The sequence below is a fragment of the Corythoichthys intestinalis genome, chromosome 16 (genome assembly GCF_030265065.1).
Source record: "Corythoichthys intestinalis isolate RoL2023-P3 chromosome 16, ASM3026506v1, whole genome shotgun sequence".
NCBI classification, from domain to species: Eukaryota; Metazoa; Chordata; class Actinopteri; order Syngnathiformes; family Syngnathidae; genus Corythoichthys; species Corythoichthys intestinalis.
The window spans coordinates 21361737-21368938 of NC_080410.1; positions in this window are offsets into that span (position 1 = coordinate 21361737).

The window sequence follows — 7202 nt, forward strand, 5'->3', positions numbered from 1 at the left end:
TGCTAAGCTAACGTTGTTGCTAATGCAATGCTTGTGTACTTTTTTTTGTAGTTTCACTACGGTCTAAAGAGGACAATGGTTTGAGGCCATTTTATTCATAAATCAGATGAAAAAGGAAGAAGTCTGATTATTAAGGCGTCGTTCACTAGCTGTCTAGCTTTGGAAAAAGTAGACGCCTCGGAGTGAGGACAGCATAGACAGATTTAAATGACAGTAGAGTGAAGTGCCCACTACAGTCCTTATGTACCGTATGTTAAATGTATATATCCATCTTGTGTCTTATCTTTCCATTCCAACAAATTATTTTACAGAATATATAATTTACAGAAAAATATGGCATATTTTATAGATGGTTTGAATTGCGATTAATTGCGATTAATTGCGATTAATTACGATTAATTAATTTTTAAGCTGTAATTAATTCGATTACAAATTTTAATCGTTTGACAGCCCTAGAACAAATATGTGCTGCTAACAAGCAGTTCTTTCCTTGTGTGACATCAGTTCTTGTAATAAAAAGGCGTGGCGGTACCTTTTTTTTTTTTTAATTCTGGCACAAAGGAACACATTCATTGTAACACAAAAACAGTACGAATACATACTGTATTTGTGTGCTTTTCTGATGCTGCTAGTTAATCATGGTTCAGTGAGACTGCTGCAAGATCTAGTATTTGACTACCATTCCTATTCTGTGCTTCCTAATTGTAAAAAAATACTAAAATATGCAATCAAAAATTTGACACATTCATTATGCAGCACGTCTATACAAGCTTCATATTATGGATAATTTATTCCTTTCATAATTGAATTTGGGTGTAGGTAAAACATTTGTACAGACCTTGACTTCAACATTATCTGCGATGTAAACTATTTGATTTCATTTGTATCCCCTTTGATTTTCTGCATATGTGGAGACTTGACAATAAAATCATATCTCGTTTGAAAAGTTGTCTTTTGCTTATACTGTATACTAAAATTACCAGTCTGATTGAAACACATTTTAGTAGCGTTCCTCAGGGGTACAAAACAGAGTGGAAGTGTCCAGGGAGGACTTACACAATGCTGTCAATTGGTTGTCAGATAATTCTTACAGCTCTATTTGTAAATGGTTTCATAGAGACTTGTCTCTCCATATATAAATTGTGAAATTTTTCATTCAAAGAACATAAGAGTCTTGCATAACATTAAAGATTAAAAATCTTGAATTTATCAAGTCAGTGCTTCTATTTACATGCAAGATTATATATAACAAAGCTGATTCACAGCTGGAGTGACTGAGAGCCAAAAGTGTCTCTTCAGAGAGGAAAAACCGCTTCCAGCTTCATGAATCATAAAAGTGAAAAGCTCATCCAGCTGTCCATCCACTCAGAACGCAAAAAAGAAGAGAAAAGAGACGACAGGAAGCGAGGGAGAGCAACAACAGCAAAGGGCCTACGTCATCGGCGAAAGAGTAGCGAGACCCAGGGGGACTGAGGGGATAAATAAAGGAGTGCAGTGAGGTGCATGGGTAATGTTACAGTGAGTCTCTGCTGCTTGTGGCCTTGCTGCCTGTCATGCGATGCGCTCCTGGCCAGTGATGTCACCGAGACTGCAGAGTAGCTCCCTCGCACATCCCATAATAGAAACATTCACACGAAAAAGCATGCAAACGGTGCAGAGGAACACACGAATGCCTCTTACACCAAATCAATAAAAACATGCATGTGTGTTTATATGTTCCCCATCAATATGGAACCTATCAATATTTAAAGAGACACGTTGAAAATACAAACGGGAATATCAACATAATCGGGTAAGATTTAACACAAAGCACAAATTTTGCAAATTCAAGTAATGCTAATCATGCTGAATTTTGATTGGCACAGTTACAGAGGTATTCATTGAACTATAGTTTTTTTTTTTATTCTTTAAGTTATTTGTACTATTTCCATATACAGTAGCTAAATAAGCTAGGTTTGGCGTACTTTTCCAACATTAAGTCTTGAAGTGACTATACCTGTCAACCAATAAACTACACACAACTACCATAATTTCCCGAATATAACGCGCACTTTTCTTCCCCGAAATCAACTTGTAAAATAGTGGTGCACATTATAAACAGGTACATGGATGGAGACAGAAATATATTTATATATATAAACCGATTTTTTTTTTTTATTGACACGGCCACGTTGTGTTGAAGAAACGTATGCGGCGATCCGTTGCCGACCACTACGGTACGTGACGTCACCATTTTGTTTCGGTAACACTGCACTCTAATCAGCCGAATGATTTCGTCTGTGTTAAATTCTGCTTTTTTCACTCTTCACAACGCACAGAATTTAGTTTCTTGAACTCATTTGAGTCAACGTTTATTGCAGCTCCGCAACTCGGACCATAACAAACGTAACAACACAGACTTCCTGTGTGTGTCCGTCAACTATATCTGTACCTCGGGAAACTCAAACCCAAATAACAATACTTCCGATTGTTACTGTCGTGTTGACAGCGATGAGCTCTCACGGATTTCCGACTTATGTTCTCACTTTCATTTTTCTGTATCAATCCATGGAAGAAACATTTATTCATCATGATGAAACGAGCAAGTTATACAGCAGCCTTTAAAAGAAAAGTCACATCTGTTTTGTTTTCTCCTAGATTCTGGTAAGTTGGAGAAGTTGTCAAATCATATTATTACCGTAAATATTGTCAGTTTATGGTAATGGTTTGAACTACCAATATGCTATGCTTGTGCTGTGTTTCACCAGTCAGTAAAATGACATTTCTGTATCTGTACATGAGCTCTGTTTTCTTGTATTCTTCTATTTATTGTTGCTAAAATTAGGGTGCGCGTTATAAACGGGTACAATAATTTTCCCTAAATTTTACAAGTAAATTTGGGGTGCGCATTATACACTGGTGCGCCTTATATTCAGGAAATTACGGTAGATCCACTTTTGGGGGAATTTAACTAACAGGCACCACACACAGCACAGTATAGAGTAGATGTGTAACTGAATGGAAATGCAAAGAGTAGCTCAGCAAACAGAACCAAACAGAATTGGTGTTTCTGTCTTTTAAAGTTAGCTAGAAAAGTGCATATCTATATAGTACTTCAGTGAAATGTATATTTTAACAACAAAAATAGACACCCCTTGGCTCAAACTAATTTTGTTCCAGCCTATCCCTTCCATAGCCCCCCAACTAGGCCATCTATACAGGGCCATACAATGCTTTAAAGTAATATACAGTGATGGTGTAAGTGCCTGACATTATGCAAGATAACATTTCGTAACTTCTGCCACGCAATGCCAACAAACTAAATTATCAGTACCGGGTTTTGCTGTATTTAATCAGAGTTGTTTATACTGTAAGTTAGCTGTTAGCTTATTTTTTTTCTTGAAAGGGAAAAAAAATAATCAGATTTCCTAGTTTAGTCACAGTCTCCCAAAAGGTTTTATTCTTTTCTTTCATATGTCAAAATGCACAAAACAAAAAAATATTTTCTTTCCAGGCTGACAGCTCAGCACACCTATACCTTTGACGCTAGAATTACTCCTGCCAGTATTCCTTAAACAGTTACACTTGAATAACAGAATATGACAAATAGGATGTGTTCAATCTGCTACAATGAAGTTCTACACTACCACAAATGATAACCACAATGATAAATACCTGCCCTACTAATAAATTAAGAGAAATACTGAAAATGGCACTGCAACATTTCTAAAAATGGGGAAAAAATCACCACCACAATAACAGTAATTGGTGGGCACCTACCAACTGCACCTTCACAAATGCTTTGCATCAGCTTTAAAGCTAAAAGAAGGTCAACTTTTTTCTTGGAAGTGGAAATAAATGTCTTTATTACAACACTGAACATTATTATCACTGTAAAGGCAGAAAATCCATCTTGCACTTAATTTATTAGTTTGCTAAACCGTCCCTATTTAAGCTGTTCATAAGAGAAACAAAAACAACACTGTATAAATAGGAAGGGAAGGAAGATGATCATCCTTATAGAAGTGCTAGCCTTCACATGGTGTCACATTATTTGTCCCTGTTTTCAACCCCAGTTCAGCCCTCTCAGCACTTTAGTCAGGTGCTATAAATAGACACATAGACCCGCACACACATTGCCACCATGGCACCATATTGTCTCTCCCAACCTCTGTTTACTGTGGAGTAACAAAGATTTTGGTTTGTTATGTGGCTTCGCCCAAAAGCTTTTTTCAATTTGCTCATGGCGTGCTCAGCGTGCTGCAAGAATCCAAACATGCTTTGTTGGACTGGCTCAGAAACTGCTTAGGCCAGCCCGTCACTGTGAAATAGTGCACACCTCCACAGGAGACCAAGGGCACTCTCACCGGGACTAAAGGAGGCTTTTAAATCACGTGTGATCGTGCAGTTTGTGCACATACACGCACGCACACCTTGGAAACAGGAACGCAAACACACTTTTACACAATTTCTAAATCTTCCTCTTATTCCAAGAGTTATGTCATTATTTTAAGCCTTGAAAATGCTTTCTTCCCTCTATCTCCCTTTTGCCAGATGTCTCTTCTGGATTGATAATTCCACTGTGTTGTTGTGCTAGTGCTACAATAGGATGGTGTTGTTTTCCCTACTAACCCTGCCAACAAACAGCTGGGGGGAAAGGCAGTAAATATGGAGAAATTACATTTGTACATGTGTGGAAATTTAACTAGAATGGCAGTTTATATGCGCGTTCATATAACTTATGTGGGTCTCTCTCATAATTGTGTGTGACTTCAAAGCGCAGGGAATCGGGAAAAAGCAAATTCATAGTGTACTGTGCCTAAAAAGATCAAATGAAAATAGGAAAATCAAGATAAAATGCAAAATATAGACGCTGGACAAACTTACTTAAGTATTTGGAGTTTGTTGCATCTCACCTCTGATGAATCGAATGAAAATATTGTGTCTGATGTATATGAAGGTCCCCACATTTACGTGATGACTACGTATGCAAACAAGCGCACACAAATACTTCCTATTTACCTAGACCTTCATCTGGCCACCTTGAAAATCACTAAGCAGATGTTGCTTCACCAATGCCATATTTTTCACTTAACTCATTGGATGCCATTGACAGCGCTAGATGTCTAATTAGGGTGACCACCTGTCCGGACTGACACTCAGCCTTTTCAGTGATGTGTCTGGCGTCCGGCACAACCTATTAGCCGGACGTTGTCGGGCTTTGAAAGCAAATAGACCGCGGTTCAGTTTATGTGACTCTACTCAGACCGACGGTTGTCACAACTGGTCTGTGATTGGCCAAGAGTGGTTTCAGTTAAAAACGTCCTATATCATTGGTACAATTAAATGTAAACAAAGCTTCACGTGTGGCTATCTGACGACGTAATTTCCTCGCGGAGATTTTACAACAGTGCTAGCAAACATGCCAAAATGGCTGAAATTTTTTACCATTGAATAGATGAAAGACCACGATTTCCTCGGCAAAAGCAATCGAGACTCGTTCCACGGTTTCTGCACGCTTTGCCGGTGTGACGTGGACGCGAGCAGCAGGGCCAAAGCTACCATAGAACGTCACGCGGAGAACGTTAAAAATAAAAGATTGAGGTGAGCAGCTGGTGCGTCGACACTGAAAACATTTTTTCGAGAACTCTCATCGCCTCTGGATAACAAAACAAATGCAGCTGAACTTTATAAAGTTGTTCCTCTTATAAAGGGTTCACTTCTGTTCAGCAGCTCAATGCTCACATTGTTTTTACACAAAAAAATCCTTATTCTTAAGAATTTTGTTTGTTACAAATGTTCCATGTTTATACCGTTGTTCTGCCAAAATATCCTACACTGGCAAAACGTCTGCCAATGGCGAATTTGACACCCTAAGTACCACTGTGCGCTTTTAGCTTGTTTTGTTTAGATGCATACAGGAAGAACGTACTAAAAATACCTTAAGAGCAGGGGTGAAAGTGGGCCAGAAGGGTCAGGAACACAGTTCCGGTATAAGATTCAGGGCCATAGCGCAGTTTGGGTATAAGACTCAGGGTCAGCAACGCTGTTCTGGTATAAGATTCAGGGTCGGAATGCTGTTCCGGTACACGGTGCTTTGATTCCGAAAATATGACGGCAACTGTCAAAACGCTATGTAAAAAAAAAATTTTTAAAAAGAGCTCCACCACATGCATTTCATCTCCAAGAAGAAAACAACCTACCAACATCAGATTTACATACACAAGTGTTAACAACAAGCATAATAAAGTACTTGTGTAACGTCATCCGTTTCCACCAATATTTATTATTTATTTTATTCCACGGACGGCATGGAGGTTTCCCCAGCTGCTGCTGTTATCTGAGTCTGACGATGATGAGTCACGTCAATGTGCGAACTCACGCAGCAAAGCAAAACGCCTGGACTCATTTATTCGTTCAATTGGCTGACATGCTGACATGTGATCAGCAGAGACAGTTAGCTCTGATTGGTTCAAATGTGCATGTTTTTAAAAAAAAGAAAAAAAAAGGTTGTAGGATGCGAGAAAAAAAGGGCAATGCAACCTAAAAATAGATCAAATCTTTAAGAGCAACAAGAGTTGAGGAGGCTTATTTATCATATTTAGTTTTTATTTGCTCTGATGGGGAGGTTCAGATCATCTTAGCTGTCAATGTGCACTTTGGACTTATATTTGCTCATTTATGTTAGGATACTTATTCATTTCCTTATGATTTAAAAAAGTCAATGTTTGCGCGATCTTCAAAATATATTCCATTTCACTCTGCATAATAAAAGTCATTTGTACTTATTTTTCTAAATGTATGTTACTTATATCTTTATTATTAAAAGAAAGTAAACGTTTACATTAACTTCAATTTTACTATACATCCTATGTTCTTAAGTAGTTAAAATTGAGATTTAGCATTTAGTATGTGAGGAAATGAGGAAAAATAAAAAGTAGAAGATGGTGGTTGGGGTTATTGGTGTTTTTGTTAACTTTTATTTTGCAAATCATTGAAAAAATACAATTTTGAAAGAAAATCTTTTTTTGTATGTGTTATAGAAATAACTGTGCTAAAAGTTTTCTTTGCATTCAGTAATTTAAGAGGTTTGACCCCCCCCCCCCCCCCCCCCCCCAAAAAAAAAAAAAAAAAAATTTGAAAGAAAAAAAAACAATTTTCTGGCTCTGTGGCAACCTTCACGTCGGAGAGTTCTGGCAAGAAATTCTAGCCACTTTCACCCA